Source organism: Danio rerio, chromosome 1 (genome assembly GCF_052040795.2).
Source record: "Danio rerio strain M-AB ecotype USA chromosome 1, GRCz13ab, whole genome shotgun sequence".
Taxonomy (NCBI): domain Eukaryota; kingdom Metazoa; phylum Chordata; class Actinopteri; order Cypriniformes; family Danionidae; genus Danio; species Danio rerio.
Window position 1 is genome coordinate 4,935,943 of NC_141021.1, and position 18,998 is coordinate 4,954,940.

The 18,998-nt window shown below is 32.4% G+C and overlaps 2 long non-coding RNA genes across 5 annotated transcripts in view; one reads left to right on the top strand and one right to left on the bottom strand.

Annotated features, from left to right (window-relative positions):
* LOC137495392 (uncharacterized) overlaps positions 1-18,998 on the top strand; it is a 143,023-nt gene that overhangs the window by 26,417 nt on the left and 97,608 nt on the right. The gene's annotated exons all lie outside the window — the stretch shown is intronic.
* Positions 7,803-12,299, bottom strand: LOC148679743 (uncharacterized). Its single transcript, XR_015941911.1, has 4 exons — positions 11,090-12,299; positions 10,305-10,467; positions 9,471-9,819; positions 7,803-8,946 (listed from the first exon to the last, which is right to left on the bottom strand). It is a non-coding gene; the product is annotated as an uncharacterized LOC148679743 (long non-coding RNA).

The window sequence follows — 18,998 nt, forward strand, 5'->3', positions numbered from 1 at the left end:
AGTGACCATTTTATTATTTATTTTAAATGGTTCAAGCACAAGGCTCAAAGGTGGTGTAGTCTCTCAGCTCTCTCCCCCGACTGGTCTCTCTCGCTCCCTTTTTTTTTTTTTTTTTTTTTTTTTTTAGACCACATTTATGTGCAATGTATATACTGTAAATTTTCTTTCTTTTTTTTCTTAAACTCTACTATTTTTTATATATATATATTTTATATTAATGTTAAGCACCTTGGGTCTGAGAGTAACGCAATTTCGATTCTCTGTATGTCTTGTACATGTGGCTGAATTGACAATAAAGCTGACTTTGACTTTGACTTTGACTTTGACTAAGGAGGTGTCTCTCCGGCCCAATCACTAGAGAAAACAGGTGTTATAAATTATTTCTGATTGGGCTACTGACCAGCCGCCGGTGTCTCCACTCGCTCTCCCTCCTTTCTGGGTGTTCGGCCACACTCTCCTCACCACACTGTCCTACAGTAAAAATACAGGTACATACTGTGTAATCTACAAAAATCGTTAACAGTGTAGCGATACCAAGTGAAAATGATCTCTACACTTTTTTATTGGTCAGCGTATACAGATATAAAGCTATCAGTTTTTGATTTGAACAGGTTTGCACTGTGCTGCAGAACAGGAATGTCCAAAATTCGCTGCTGTTTCATGCTGTAATATTTCAGGCTTTTCTTGGCAAGTGCTGCTGAACGGGTAGGAGCCTCTAAGGGAGTTCTTTTGTCCAGGATGACATTAAGCCCGGGACATGAGTGGTACATGCTCATCCCACTGATCTCATCCTTTAAACCTGCCAGGATGCTGTGTTTCGCTTGTCATCTCTCCTGACAGCATAAACAACGGCGGTTTATTTTCGTAAAAGAGCATTATTTTTTGCTTTCACTGTCGCACAATATGCAATCAGATAGTAACAATCTTCTTTTGAAAGGGGAATGAGTTATACGCATACCTGGTGATAGATGAGCGGATATGATGGAGCAGCTCATTCGCTTGACAAACAATCAGCATAACTCGCTCTGTTTTAATTCATTCGGTCGCAGTTGTTTCTGATTGGTAATTTGTTCTCTTTTTTTCTCCTAAAGAAAAGTTTGTGCTACAATGTTGATATAGACCTTTTTCACAGCGGAATTGAACACCTGAAGCGCCCTTCGAAGCAGTGTATCGATATTTCCGGGTTCGCTATGAGTCGCAGAGACATGACAGCCTCGGGACAGCGGATGACTTTCTCACGGTCAACTTTGCCATAATTTGGACAAGAAAATGTTGTTCGGTGAATGTGTAAAACTGCCTTAATAAAACAACTTTTAAAAGATGATACCGATTTGCAGAGTTTGTGCAGAAAACGTGTCTTACCGTTTGCGTTTGCAACATCAGGTTTCAGTAAGGTGCACAGCCAACAGCATAAAATCTGCTCATTCAAGCCATTCGTAAGCTAGATTAACCTGGCTATTTAACATCCAGCAGGATGAGTTTAATGTCAGTAGTCCCGTCTGTAAACTGTGCTAACCCCCTCCTTCCTTTTTATTCAGAGTCAGATATAGTGAATGGCGAGGTAAGTTAGCTATACAGGCGAGTTGCTATCGGTTAATACATTACAGGTTGTTTAATGCTCGTGAGGTTTTCTCAAGTCTGGAAACACATTAGCTCCTACTCGTGGATAATATTCATTTTTATTATTTATTTAAAGAACAGAAAATAACATTTTACAATACAAAAATGTACATACCAGGGGGTAATTATAAATAAAATACAAATAATCAAAATGTAATATAACATAATAATGAAATACATTGTAGAGTTCACACATTTTAAAGTGGGTCGAGTTTCTTGTTTAGAGAGTTGATACTGGTATTGTACAAGCATATTTCAGTCATCAATACCTTAAAATCTGGTTTCATATTAGTAAATTTATATTTATGAATGTACAATTTTGTTAACAACATAAGCAAATTAAATAAATAAAACTATTTTCCCTCTAGATTAGAATAATCAAGTAAAGCCCAAATGTACATTTATCCATAATGATGAAAGAGGTTTTGAACACAAAAGAATCGTTATTGATACATTTTGCAACTCACCCCATAAGCTGACTATGTACAATGCCAAAATAAGTGTAAAACTGTCTCCTCATATTCGTTACAAAAATACAATTTACATCAATCCCACTTTTAAATTTTTGCAAACAATGTTTTGCTGGATAAAACCTGTGGATGAGTTTATAGGATATTTTAATTCTATTTCTAACATGATATTTCTGTGGTAACAGCCACACTTTTCTTCAATTCACCCTTTAATAAAGACATATAATAAAATTTAATATAAGGTACAGTAATGATTTCTTTTTGGAAAAGAGTATGAATAGCTCTATCATTACTCTTGGTATTTAGTGAAACAAAATTTGCCGACATAAGATTTAGTAATATCAAAAGATGAAGCATCAGAAGGATGGTCTTATTAATACCTCTAAATAACATAAATGAATAACATGTCTCTGCAGGAATTGAACCAATAACAGTTGAAAACTTGCTGGGTTTTGTAATATTTTGATTTTGTAATAAAGGACTTCATTGTAAGAAAAGTTTACCATCTTTATTATATAACTGACTAAACAAATAATTTTACTGTCAAACCAATTAAAAAAAAAGAGATTTGCATTTGTATGAACTGTCTATTATTCCAAAATAACAACAATGTAGGGATAAATCATGCTTATAGATTAATGACCATGATGAGCACTTGTTTGTGGAAGGCAGATAGTTTAACTGGAGTTTTGTCTATATTATAATTACTCATGAAAATAAACCATAGACCACCAGTCTTTAATGAAACATGATAATCTCTGCTTTGAAGTGCATACAGCATACGAGCGTACTCCCACATATAACTTGAAACGGCATTCAACCCCCTTTAATATTGTCATCCATGATTTTCCCTGTCCTTCGTCTTTCGGGAGATCGTGGTCATTAAAGTAAGAGTGTCGTTTTTGAGTTGGAGCAGCTGGGAACGCGGCAATCACAGCGATGAGATGACCCTGCCATTCTTTCTTGCTCCGTCGCATTGAAACCGGATGTTGTGGTACACTGCTTCGCTTACCGGAACCAGGAAGTGTGAAAAAGGCCTATTGAAGGTGCTTGAACATGACATTTTATTTGGTACACCTTACCGGTACACCAGAGATTTTCTTCCAGGTTGCATGTTTGCCAGCTGCACATCTATTCACTGTAAAATAGTGATTAGTTACTTTATTTATTTATTTATTTTAAGTGAGTAAAATCAACAAGTTGACTTGATAAAAAAAAAAAAAAAATTGTAAACCCATTGCCTTAAGAGCAACAAGTTGGCTTCATTTTAAAAAGCACAATCGCCTCACAGCAAGAAGGTCGCTGGGTCAAGCCTCGGCTGGGTCAGTTGGCGTTTCTGTGTGGAGTTTGCAGGTTCTCTCTGCGTTCGTGTGGGTTTCCTCCGAGTGCTCCGGTTTCCCCCACAGTCCAAAGACATGCGGTACAGGTGAACTGGGTAGGCTAAATTGTCAGTAGTGTATGTGTGTAAATGAGTGTGTATGGATGTTTCCCAGAGATGTTATAGGGCATCCCCTGCATAAAACATATGCTAGATAAGTTGGCGGTTCATTGCGCTGTGGTGACCCCAGATTAATAAAGGGACTAAGCTGAAAAGAAAATGAATGAATGAATGAAATTGATGCAAATGCGCAACTGATACAGTGGCCAGTGAATGCTAATGAAATAATATGACTAAATAAAAATAAATAAATAAATAAATAAAAAAAAATATATATATATATATATATATATAAAATTATATATTAGATTATAATATAATTAGATTATAATATAATATAATATATTATATATATTAGCGGTGGGCCATTATCAGCATTAAAAAAAATATCACTGTTAATCTACTCTCAGTTGGGTTGGAGGGTCTATTCTAAGCTAGCTATGATGATTTTTCACCTTGATATTTTAGCACAGATGTATACCTGACCGGTGAGCCGTCTGACAAACAAGTGCCCTTCTGAATCAAATCATCAAGATGCCCTTCTGGATCTTTGACTTACTTGGAGGACACTACTGACTATGCTTACATGGACATCTGTAATCTAGTTATTTGCCTTAATAGACAATAATATAATTAAGGTGTTTGCGTGAAGTGCTTTCATGTAAGTTTCCTGTCATTTTGGGTGACTTTAACTGCAGTTCGGCAGTTTCACTTACTCGTGAACATTTCATTCATGCCCCTGTGACAAACTATGGTATTACACGAAAATAAGGAGTAAGCACTGGTTAGAGTGTTTTGGAAATTAAAAATAAAAAAACTTCTGCATTTTGCGATGTATGTGCGTGTGACTGTGCGTGTGTGTGTGGATCTTGTTAGAAAATATGGCGAAAAGTCCTTCATGACGATAATAGTTAAATCGCGGTGTTTACTTCAATAATGCCACTAATATCTGCATACTCCACATGTCTTAAATCCATTTCTGTTTAGTTCAGTCATGACTTTAGTGAGATTAAGGTGATCAAAAATGGCTATTTGGAGCTTATGAATAAACAGTAAACACAAGTACATCTTATTGAACATCCTTTATTTTCAACACTAATTATCATAGCAGAACAGTTTCTCAAGCAGTTTGTGATGCTGTTTGGAAACAGGAGATGAGCCCCTGGTCTAATGCGCCACCTGGCTTGAGAAACCCGTTCTCAAAGACTTACTTTTAGTCATTATTTGGGTAGCACACATATTCTGAATGCCTTCTGCAGAATTCAAATGTACCATCTAGATTAATTCCAAGATTACAGTGAGATTAATGTAGATTTAAAAAAAAAAAAAAAATATATATATATATATATATATATATATATATATTATAGGTTGGCATAGAAAATAAATAAATATATATGAATAGTCCAGATGCAAAAACCTTTAGGTGCCATCTGAAATTTACATCGAAAATGAACATTTTTCTCACACTCCTAAGCTTATGTTAAGTTATTTAATTTTAAAGATTTTTAAAAGAGTATATTCTGTGCCATGAACTTGAAATCACACATATATCATTATTTACAATACAAATAAAGATCTGCATGCTGTCAATATTTAGTCTACATACGACAAATCAAAACTCCATTGGGATGCAATGTACATCCATGTAATATATTCAGGGTTGGGCCGATAGACGATGCCATCATCCAACGACGATGGCCAATAGACAATACGATGTTAAGCCGGCATCGCCGATCCTCCGCCCAGCCCCTGTCGCAAACCCGCTAGTGAAAAATACACACTTAGGCACCATTTACACTAATACGTCTTAGTTTTAAAATGGCATTTTAGAACAAAAATGATCCACATCCACACCGTTTTACCTAGCATTTCTGAACAGCCCTCCGTCCGCTGAAAATGCACATTACGTGACCACACACACACACACGCACACACACACAGCACCACACTGTCATGCTCTCCTTTGAGCTTCAGAGAGCAGTGCACGTCAGACAATTTATCAATGATGTACTGCTGGATCATGTCTCACCATAGTTATTAAACGTGATATTCAGACATCCCAAGTTTTCCAGAAGTTTCAGGAGTCTCTATGCATTTGCGCAAACGAGTGATAATCTCCCGGAAATTGCGTGTCTCCCTCCCGGTCCTCAAATAAGTCACGCACCCTTCTCACCCCCGGATCCCTCCTTGCTCTTTAGACACGTCGCACGCACTCTGTCAAACACCACCCCACACCCCACCCCTGCTTTTCGCATTAGACATCGTACAATGCCAAATTGGTCGACATGGCCCGACCCTAATATTCATATAATAACAATATCGCAATAAACAGCCACAATAACCATACAAATCCATACTTTTCTCTTTTCTGTTTTGAGTGGCTGCATTTCACACACATTTCCATACAGTATATGCGAGTTTGATTTGTTTACCTCAGATGTATTGCTAAACCACCCGATAAATCAAATCTGGTGTATTTACATCGGTCCCCAATGCTGTTCATTTATTTATTTATTATTTTTTTGTAGGAAATTAGCATAACAGATAATCACTCGGAGGCAAATGCTCCGGTACACCTTCATTTATCACGCTCGTTTAGGAAAGCATCTCGACTCATTTTTATGATTCTGCTGCTGTCAACATCAGTCATGGGAAAGGATACAATCAATCATTCCTTTGAGAGCGAGAGATGGCCGTTTGACAGCGAGGGAGCATTAGTCAGTCACTTTTTTGTTTACGCCACACAACGCCGCCTGCCAAGCCCTGGCCCTCGCGAGCTCCACTTGTTTTTAGTTGGAAAAAAAGCTGGATGTGGAATTTCAATCCATTAGCAGGCTGGCTAGCTCTCCCATCGGCGGCCATCAGATGAATGTGCATTCATTAACACCAGGCCACTTTTTTTTCTTCAGGAGCAGCTAACAAATAGCGTTGCGTTCGAAGCTAATACGATGATCACTACATGAAAGTGTTGATATTTCAAATCAATGACACAATCTTACAACTATTTTATGACAACTCTATTAAGAATAAACCATTAATTCTCACTCTTGACTCAGTAAGCTTCTAACTAGCTGCCTATTTATTGTTGTTAATGTAGTAGTTGGGTTGTGTTGAGTGGGATTAGGAATGTAAAATCATGCAGAATATTTACTTTATATTGTATGTAGTAATAAACAGTCAATCTCATAGTAATAGGCAGATGATAAAGTGCAACACTACATGACAGAAGTCTTGTCTCCTATCAAGGTTTTAAGAAAAATAAATAGTAACTTGACTTCTAGGTGATTGTTTGGTATCAGAAGTGGCTTAAATGAAAGGCAAAAGACTCTGGACGCTTATTTTACCAAAATAAAATATGATCATGCCTTGATTTTTAGTTATTTAATTAAGACAGCAAGTTCTGACTTTGCTTGGACAAAATTCTTGTCACTTAAATAATGTACAATATAGAATATAAAGTCATGCTGCTGTGGAAAAAGAATAAATATTGAATATGACTTATTAATAAAGTCATCTGGAATGGCAGCGTTCTTGCACGACTCCCAGAGTTCATCAAGATTCTTTGGAGTCATCTCTAATGCCTCCTCCTTCATCTTACCCCAGACACGCTTAATAATGTTAATGTCTGGTGTCTGGGCTGGCCAATGCCGGAGCACCTTGATCTTTGTTTTCGGGAGCTTTGATGTGGAGGCTGAAGTATGAGAAGGAGCGCTATCCTGCTGAAGAATTTGCCCTCTCTTGTGTTTAAAGAAATGGGCAGTACAAACGTCTTGATACCTCAGGCTGTTGATGTCGCCATCCACTCTGCAGATCTCTCGCACGCCTCCATACTGAATGTAACCCCAAACCATGATTTTTCCTTTACCAAACTTGATTTCTCTGAGAATCTTGGGTCGATGTGGGTTCCAATAGGTCTTCTGCAATATTTGTGATGATTGGGATGCAGTTCAACAGTTGATTCATCAGAAAAATCTACCTTCTTCCACTTTTCAAAGTGATCAACTGGAAGTCATTTTTATTATTTGTTGCTCTTACAACTGGGATCAATTAGTGGTCAGAATTGGTACTATGTATAAAGATAAATAAATAAATGAATTAATGAATAAAATAAAATAAATGAATAAAATGTACATGCAGCACTTATAAAAGAAATTTTCTGCAAGAACATTTAATATTCACCCAATTCATCTTTTTTTTATTCAACATAACGTTTTTTTATGTGGAAATAAGTTCCTTTACATTATTGAAATGTTTGTTTCTCTGAGAAATAAATCAATAAAAAAAAAAAAAAATAAAAATAAATTGAAAGGTTCACTGAGGAACCAAACACTGTTTTATGGCATTACTAGCCCTCTATTGGAACATCTATTTTAATTTGGGCTATACAATTAATGTGGATGGCAGTCTATTTTTACTATGAATATCGTTAAAAATGGTAGAAATAGGTTTCCCAGAGATGGGTTGGGGCTGGAATGGCACCCGCTGCATAAAAAATGTGCTGGATAATTTGTCGGTTCATTCCACTGTGGCATCCCAGGATTTATAAAGGGACTAAGCCGATAAGAAAATGAATGAATGAATGAATGAATGGTAGAAATTTGTGTTTGCATGTTAAACAGTTTAAGATTGTAAGTGATTTCCCCCTAGAGAGTTGTGCTTTTTCAACATCTTTCTACTGTCTAGGAGAAACAATTGAGATATCAAACGGGATTTCTTTTGTGATTTCTCATTCCTACGGGAAAGCTGCTCATTTAAGGAAAGGCTGGTTGGCCAAATGTTGCACCAGATGGATTTATGTTTTTTCTTTTCTGTTTGCAATATAAGTCAGTATGTTTTGTAATCTGTTAAAGATTTATTGAGTGCACACCTTAACGAAGATGCAAATCCTATGGATTGCCTGTTGGATCTATACAGTATTGCAACAGCACAGTGTCTAAATTTAATAAAATATCATATGCAAAATAAACCAAGCTTATTGCTTAAAAAAAAAAATCTACTCAGCTTCCAAAGCAACGTTCTTAAGACTTGATTCTTCATACAGTTATCTGGTGTCTGGGTGCAAAGTAAAAAAGCAGGGCGTAATTTTGTGTACATCAAATCTCATACAAAAGTTGTGATCTATAAAAAAAAAACTAACTTGACAGGATAATGTATGCAGCTGTAAGCTCACTTAAAGTAAAAATATTCAACTTGAATACTGACTTACTGTAATTGAACAACTTTAAATCTTCATGACGCGTAATCTTTAGTATATAAATTACAATTTATTTAGGTGTACATTCACTTTTAAAAAGGTTTACAATAACAATGAAAATAAGACGTTAACTGATTTATATTTAAGTTGCAGCACACTGTAATAAAATCCATTATTTTAAAGTAAATTAAAATTAAAAAAATGTAATTTATTTAAAACATCTGTTATTTTACAGTAAATTTCTGTAATTTAACATCTGCTATTTTACAGTAAATTTCTGTAATTGAAAATCTGTTATTTTACGGTACATTTCTATAATTAAACATCTGTTATTTTACGGTACATTTCTGTAAATCAACATCTGTTACTTTAAGGTAAATTTCTGTAATTTAACATCTGTTATTTTACAGTAAATTTCTGTAATTTAACACCTGTTATTTTACAGTACATTTCTGTAATTTAACACCTGTTATTTTACAGTAAATTTCTGTAATTAAACATCTGTTATTTTACAGTGCATTTCTGTAATTTAACACCTGTTATTTTACGGTACTTTTTTGTAATTTACATCTGTTATTTTACAGTACATTTCTGTAATTTAACATCTGTTATTTTACGGTACATTTCTGTAATTTAACATCTGTTATTTTACGGTACATTTCTGTAATTTAACATCTGTTATTTTACAGTACATTTCTGTAATTTAACATCTGTTATTTTACGGTACATTTCTGTAATTTAACACCTGTTATTTTACAGTAAATTTCTGTAATTAAACATCTGTTATTTTACAGTACATTTCTGTAATTTAACACCTGTTATTTTACAGTAAATTTCTGTAATTAAACATCTGTTATTTTACAGTACATTTCTGTAATTTAACACCTGTTATTTTACGGTACTTTTTTGTAATTTACATCTGTTATTTTACAGTACATTTCTGTAATTTAACATCTGTTATTTTACGGTACATTTCTGTAATTTAACATCTGTTATTTTACAGTACATTTCTGTAATTTAACATCTGTTATTTTACAGTAAATTTCTGTAATTAAACATCTGTTATTTTACAGTACATTTCTGTAATTTAACACCTGTTATTTTACAGTAAATTTCTGTAATTAAACATCTGTTATTTTACAGTACATTTCTGTAATTTAACACCTGTTATTTTACGGTACTTTTTTGTAATTTACATCTGTTATTTTACAGTACATTTCTGTAATTTAACACCTGTTATTTTACGGTACTTTTTTGTAATTTACATCTGTTATTTTACGGTACATTTCTGTAATTTAACATCTGTTATTTTACGGTACATTTCTGTAATTTAACATCTGTTATTTTACAGTACATTTCTGTAATTTAACATCTGTTATTTTACGGTACATTTCTGTAATTTAACATCTGTTATTTTACGGTACATTTCTGTAAATCAACATCTGTTACTTTAAGGTAAATTTCTGTAATTTAACATCTGTTATTTTACAGTAAATTTCTGTAATTAAACATCTGTTATTTTACAGTACATTTCTGTAATTTAACACCTGTTATTTTACGGTACTTTTTTGTAATTTACATCTGTTATTTTACAGTACATTTCTGTAATTTAACATCTGTTATTTTACGGTACATTTCTGTAATTTAACATCTGTTATTTTACAGTATATTTCTGTAATTTAACATCTGTTATTTTACAGTAAATTTCTGTAATTAAACATCTGTTATTTTACAGTACATTTCTGTAATTTAACACCTGTTATTTTAGTGTAAATTTCTGTAATTAAACATCTGTCATTTTACAGTACATTTCTGTAATTTAACACCTGTTATTTTACGGTACTTTTTTGTAATTTACATCTGTTATTTTACAGTACATTTCTGTAATTTAACACCTGTTATTTTACGGTACTTTTTTGTAATTTACATCTGTTATTTTACGGTACATTTCTGTAATTTAACATCTGTTATTTTACGGTACATTTCTGTAATTTAACATCTGTTATTTTACAGTACATTTCTGTAATTTAACATCTGTTATTTTACGGTACATTTCTGTAATTTAACATCTGTTATTTTACGGTACATTTCTGTAAATCAACATCTGTTACTTTAAGGTAAATTTCTGTAATTTAACATCTGTTATTTTACAGTAAATTTCTGTAATTAAACATCTGTTATTTTACAGTACATTTCTGTAATTTAACATCTGTTATTTTACGGTACTTTTTTGTAATTTACATCTGTTATTTTACAGTACATTTCTGTAATTTAACATCTGTTATTTTACGGTACTTTTTTGTAATTTACATCTGTTATTTTACGGTACATTTCTGTAATTTAACATCTGTTATTTTACGGTACATTTCTGTAATTTAACATCTGTTATTTTATGGTAAATTTCTGTAATTTAACATCTGTTATTTTACGGTACATTTCTGTAATTTAACATCTGTTATTTTATGGTAAATTTCTGTAATTTAACAGTCATTATTTTATGTTATTTTACGTAAAAAATGAAGTAACTTTTTTTACAGTGCAGATATCTCACTTTTCTTGCTGCTGATTGGTCCAGTTTGAGGTGTGTATTTCTTTATTTGCATTTATTTGGGGACACAATCCAGAACAAATGTTTTTTTTATTTATTAGTGTCACATATCACATATTGGTGCATTTATTTTTTTGGCTCAGTGCTTAGCATTGTCACCTAACAGCTATAAGGTTGCTGATTCGAGTCTTAGCTGGGCCAGTTGGCATTTTTGTGAAGATGTTGCTTGCTCTCACCGTGTTGGCGTGGGTTTCCTCCGGGTGCTCTGGTTTCCCTCACAGTCCAAACATGCATTGAAGGTGAATTTAATTAACTAATTTGGCTGTATTATATGTGTGTGGATGAGTGTGTATGGATGTTTCCCAGTATTGGCTGGAAGGGTATTAACTGCGTAAAACGTATGCCGGAATAGTTGGTGGTTCATTCTTCTGTGGCGACCCCTGATAAATAAGGAACTAAACTAAAGTAAAATGAATGAATGAATGCATATTCCATGCTGGTATATTCCCATATTCACTGAGTTGCATGATAAAGAACAAGTGGCAAACAAGATCCATCGCTCAGGCTTGAGTGAGCATTTTGTAGTGCAAAAAAGGAAGCTCAAAGACCTTCAGGAAGAGGAAGGGTAATTAAATGGACCAAAAACAAGTATGAATCAATCCCGACTCGACCGGCAGGCCCTCTCGGGGATTGGCGTTAAGCTGGGTTCTGTCTGTGAAGTGTTGTAGAGGTGGAATAATGACCACGGCCATAACAAACCCTGTCTGATGGAGCACGTGAAAGCAGCTTTTATGTGCAACTCTCTAATCCTCGTTCTTCTTCACCTGCTCTTTCTCTTATTCGTCACAGTCTAATCACAGCCAACTTTGGCCTCTGGTGTTTACTTTTTGGTCATGAAGTTGCTTTTATAGACAACTTTCAACAACTTTAACTGCGACTTCCAGTGGGTGGCTGTTTGGTGTTGTTATTGCAAGTGCTTTGGAAAATGACACTTATTGAAAAAAAGAAAAAGCTACAAATAGTTACAAAAACATAAATAAAATGAACAATAATATTATTATCAATAATGACAAACAAACAAACAAACAAATAAATGAATACATAAATAAATAATACTTACACTTAGGGCTGTATATGTCGAAATTGATATTTAGTCACAACATGTTGGCGTTTTGGTAACATCGCATTTTTACGAGGTGGGTCATTAACCCAACACTCAACCCCCAACTATAATAATAATAATAATAATAATAATAATAATAATAATAATAATAAATAACCAATAAAAAAAATCAAGAAATAATTTCATAAACAAACAAACAAATACATAAATAAACAAATACTGAAGGTGTCATTTCTGTATGAGGTTTGCATGTTCTTCCCCTGGTTTCTTTCTGGTGCTCCTGTTTCCCCCAAAGTCCAAACATATACACTACAGGTGAATTGGGTAAGCTAAAATTCTCCGTAGTGTATGTGTGTGAATGCAGGAGTGTATGGGTGTTTTCTAGAGTTGGGTGGCAGCTGAAAGGGCATCCACTGCGTCAAACATATGCTAGATAAGTTGGCGGTTCATTCCCCAAATTAATAAAGGGACTAAGCCGAAAAGAAAATGAATGAATAACAAGTAAAAACAAACACAAATAAATAAATAAATAAATAAATAAATAAATAAATAAATAAATAAATAAATAGTTATTTTAAAATAATCAATCAACAGGGGATGTATTGTCAAACCACTTGTTATTTCTTTTCTCAATTTACCAATTTTTAATAATAATAATAATAATAATAATAATAATAATAATAATTCATTCATTTATTCATTCATTCATTCATTTTCTTGTTGGCTTATTCCCTTTCTTAATCCGGGGTCTCCACAGCGGAATCAACCGCCAACTTATCCAGCAAGTTTTTACACAACTGATGCCCTTCCAGCTACAACCCATCGCTGGGAAACATCCACACACACACTCATACACTACGGACAATTTAGCATGTATTTAGACTGTGGGGGAAAAGTGACAGCACTACCTTCTGCGCCACTGTTTCGCCCATAATAATAATAATAATAATAATAATAATAATAATAATAATAATAATAATAATGTCTATTCACATATTTAAATAACATTAATAATAATTTCTATAGTTTTTTATATATGTATATATTTATGTAGGTTTCTAAAATGCGATAGTATACTTAATTAGAACACATCCATGAATATTCGCATTCTTTTAAGGTAGATAACGAATAAAATATAAGGAAAATATATTGATTAAATCAATTAAAGCATATTAATATATGCATATTAAAGGTTAAAATATATAGTCAAACAACTACACTGAAAAACAAAATGATTCATTGGATTTACTACATTTTTAAGATAAATGGTTGCAAACAATGTGTGTGGGCTGAATTTAAACAAACAAATGCATCTGAACATTACTAACTGAAATTTATTTGCCCATTTCAATTGTTTGCAAATACTTACCTCAATAAAAAAGTTAATTCAATGTATATTTACTTTAGTATGCTGCAATAAATAAATGTTTGCAATTCTTATTGTAATCGATCAACTAAACCGCTTTTCAAACTTTTATGCTTTTCAAACTCTTCACCTGCAGTCTCTTACCTTAAACAAACCATCATAAAAGCAAACAGAGAGGACAGAAAGACTCCAGTGAGATCTTTTCCTCTCATCGGTTTACTAAGAAAATCTGCAAATGTCAGACCTCGTATGGTTTAAAACAAGAGCTGATGCTGTTTTCCAAATCTCAAAGTGTCTATAATTACTCATGCAGCAAGGAGTGACGCTTATATAATGTTCTCTCGCCGGGAACGCAGATACATGCGACACAGATCGACGGAGAATTATGCAAGCCAAGTGACGGAAAGCAGGCCATAGAGCTATATCTGTCTGCAAACCTGTGACCTCGCTTCTGCTATCAGCTATGATGTTTGATTAACTGGGTTAGTTCTCAAAAAAAAAAAAGAAAAACATCAACAAACAACTGATTTAGTTCAAATCTGTATTGTGAAGGTTTTGATTATTACTGACGTTTATATTAATGCATCATTTATTCGGATTATTTACAACAATTATTATTAAATGAAAATTATTGTTTATGACATTTTACTGTATTTTCTGAGTTTTGGAGTTGCAAGAAATGTTCTCTTTAAAAACATTCTACTGTGATATAGTAAAAATAATAATAATAATAATAATAATAATAATAATAATAATAATAAGAAGAAGAAGAAGAAGAAGAAGAAAAAGAAGAAGAAGAAGAAGAGGAAAAAGAAGAAGAAGAAGAATTAGAAAAAGAAAAACACGAAATAACCAAACAAATAAATAATAATAAGAAGAATAAAAAAAAGACAAAGAAAAAATAACTAAGCAACCAGATAATGATAATAATAATAATTATTATTATTATAATATTGATAATAATAACACTAGTATTAATAATAATGATAAGAAGAAGAAGACGAAATAACCAAACAAAATAATAATAATAATAATAATAATAAATTTATTAACAATAATTCTTAATTATCTAAAATAATACTACTAATAATAAATAAATAAATAAATAAATAAATAAATATTATTTGATAGTTGATACTTGAAAACAAAATTGAAATAGACGTGTTTCAAGGAAAAAAATTGCTAAAATAGGTAAATTAGCATATAGTTAATGAAATAATGCTTAATTCACATATGCAAACATGTTATTTTAGAACCTGGTAACAATTTATTTAAAGGTGTCCTTGTTGCAGTGTTACTATCGCAGCTTGAGTTGCTTGATGTTTTTGCATGAGGGACACTTTATGATAAAGTTTAATCTATAAATATTAATTATTTATGATTAGGCTTAATTGATTAAAAAATGTATAAAAAAGATTTTATAAGGGGTTTAAGTAAAGTTATGTGTCAACAGTCTGTGAATATGACCAGCTTCTAATGGTATGTATATATATTAATCACTCTTGATAAAAATAGTCTGCAGAAACACTTTGATTGACATGCCTCCTTTTTTACATTGTACATAAATAAATAAATAAATAAATGAAAAAATAAATGCAAAAAATAAATAAATAAAATATATATATTTTTTATTTATGTATTTATAAATAAATACATGAATAAATAAATTAATTAATGAATACTTAAATAAATAAATACAAATATAAATAAATAAATAAATAAATAAATAAATAAATAAATAAATAAATGCAAAAATAAATACAAATATTTAAATACAAATAAATAAATAAATATTTTACTTTGAGTGCAATGAAACTAGAACATAAGTTTGCTTCTTTATTAATTAAATTGTAAAATAATATAAACAAAACAACTTTTTGATGTTATAGTAATTTGTGGAGATGTGCCTATTGAATCAAATAATAAATGACTTGGCAAAAAAGCAAAAAGCCAGTTTTAATCTCCATTTAATTGAACTCCCACTTCATTTTCCCCACACGGAGCTGCCTCAGACATGTTCTGAATTGAATTGAACACACACAAACACACACACGCACATAAACACATCTAAATCAACACAATGACGATGAATATACAGAACATCCACATTTATTTATTTATTTGATTTCCCCCCATTGATTTTCCCCTGAAGTACTCTTCTAATGTTTGTAGTTGAGCTGAAGGAAAGCTGGTAACGGATTGGCGTGAAAGCGAATGATTTGGTGGAAGAGGCTGGCGCTCCACGTCCTTTAGACTTGATCTGAAGGCCTTTTGCTATAAGTCCTGGAAGCAGAAGCTGAATCTGACGGCAAGTTTGAGCGGATGCCATGATTGGCGGGATTAAAGCTGAAGCGTCTGCGCAGCATCCATGTTGACAGACAAGCAGAGGAAGGACTTTAGTGCTTATCCAGCGCAGCTTCAGACGGACCAAAAACATGATTGTTGGGCTTCAGAAAAAAAGCCAGGAGAGAAGCGGCTCTTTAAGGAAGAAATAAATGATGATTGAATGAAAACTGGTGACACTGGAAAATAACAGACGCTCGGGATGATGATGGAGATACTGTGTGTATTATTTACTAATCATTTAAGGGATTGGAGTCAATTACACTTCTTATGCTAATATGCCTATAAATGATGGATGGATGGATGACATGGAATGAATGAATGAATGAATGAATGATTGAAATAAATGAATGAATGAATGAATCAGTTGGATGAATGAATGAATGAATGAATGAATGAATGAATGAATGAATGAATGAATGAATGAATGAATGAATCAGTTGGATGAATGAATGGATGGACAGAGAGATTGATGGATTTGATTGATGAATGAATGAATTATTAGATTAATGGATCTGGTGAATGAATGAATGAATGAATGAATGAATGAATGAATGAATCCAATGGATTAATGGATACAATAGATTAACGTAATGAATAGATTGATCTGTTGAATGAATGAATGAATGAATGAATGAATGAATGAATGAATGAATGAATGAATGAATGAATGAATGAATGAATGAATGGCTGGATAGATGGATTTAATGGATGGGTGAATAAATGGTGGAAGGATTGATGGATGAATTAATAAATGAATTAATGGATGGATGGATTTGATGAATGAATGAATAAATGAATGAATGGATGGATGGACGGATGCATGGATCTGATGGATAGATGAATAAATGAATGAATGAATGGGTGGTTTAATGAACTGATGAATTAATTGATGTATAAACGAATTAACAGATGGACAGATCTCATGGATGAATAAATGGGTGGATGGATGAATCCAATGAATAGATGAATGAATAAATGAATGAATGAATGGATCTGATGGATTAATTGATGATCGATTCAGTGAATGAATGTGTGAATTCAATGAATGAATGAATGAATGGATGGATGGATTGATGGATCTGATAGATGAATAAATGGGGGTATGAATGAATGAACAAACGAACGAAGGAACAAACGAATGAATGGATGGATGGATAAAAGGGAGGATAAGTGATGGAATTCTTTTTTTCTAATGAAATTAGCTTATACTAAATTTACTCTCTCTCTCTCTTTTTCTCTCTCTCTCTCTCTCTCTCTCTCTCTCTCTCTCTCTCTCTCTCTCTCTCTATATATATATATATATATATATATATATATATATATATATATATATATATATATATATATATATATATATATATATATATATATTTATTTATTTATTTATCATTATTAATTTATGTATTATTTCATTCATTCATTTAGTCATTTATTCTACTGCTCAGCATAAATAGGTAAACATTTTTTATCCATACATTTTTCAGTATATTAAGGTAATATATTTTGGTGCATTTGAACAAAACAGATTTCATAGATTTAATATTTTTTTCCTAACATATAAATTCAGGCTATTAATTTTTTGGACTGTTATGAAGTTATTTTGTCAGATTAGCTCCAGATTAATCTTCAGCAATCTATAGAAAATATAAATGCATAAGAGGTGTACTAATATATGCTGAACACTATAGGGATTTCAATATAAGACTTTAGCATATGCAGGTTTTGCATACTTCTGGGACTAGGAATAGTTAACAGGTTATAGTAATTGTTAAATGAACTGTATTTCTCACCTGGCCATTAATAGCAGAAAATAATACAAATGAATTATGGGATTCTGGCTTCAGGTTCAGTATTAATTTACTAATTCAAATATTCCTTCATCTGGGTGTTCATATAGAGGAGCTGAAATTAGTTCAAGGCAATTACTCATGAATGATAAAACAAATCAACACAGTTCAAATGAAATCAGCTGGGAGAATTGAAAGCACACATTTTACAGCTCTTTGTGTAAAGTATTTATGCTAAGTGAAGATTTGACAAGCACCGATCAAGCTTTTCAGGTCAGACAATATCCATTTCTCTATTTATACTCTTTAAATAGTATCATTCATTCATTCATTTTCCTTCAGCCTAGTCCTTTATTTATCGGAGTTTGTCACGTTGGAATGAACCACCAACTATTCCAGCATATTTGTGCTTCACAGCAGTTGCCATTCCAACTACAACCCAGCACTGGGAAACACACTCAATACATCAATACACACTTATTCACATTTATATACTACAGATAAGTTTATTCAATTCACCTATAGCACATGTGGTGGAAACCAGAGCACCCAGAGGAAACCCACACCAATACGGGGAGAACATGCAAACTCCACACAGAAATGGCGACTGACCCAGCCGAGACTCGAACCAGTGCCTTATTCTGACTCTCATTTTTTTTATGTTTGTTGAAGTTCACTTCTTTTTTTTCTCTTTAAATAAGTAAATTAAATTAAATGAAAAATACACTAATTGCTTTTGATTATTATATAGAAATACAATCAATCAATTAATCAATCAATCCCCCAACCAACTAATCAATCAACAACAAAAAACAACTACCAACCAACCAACCAACCAACCAGAAAAACAACTAAATAACAAAACATAAAAAATACATTAAATTAAATTATTTAAATAAAATCTTAATAATCACACACACACACACACACACACACACACACACACACACACACACACACACACACACACATTGTAATCAATTAATCAATCAATGTGTTAGTCAGTCAAACATTCAAAAAACAACCAAACATAAAATTTATCATTTAAAAAAAAACTACCTAAAGAAGAAAAAAAAACTACCAACCAAGCAAAAAACAAAAAC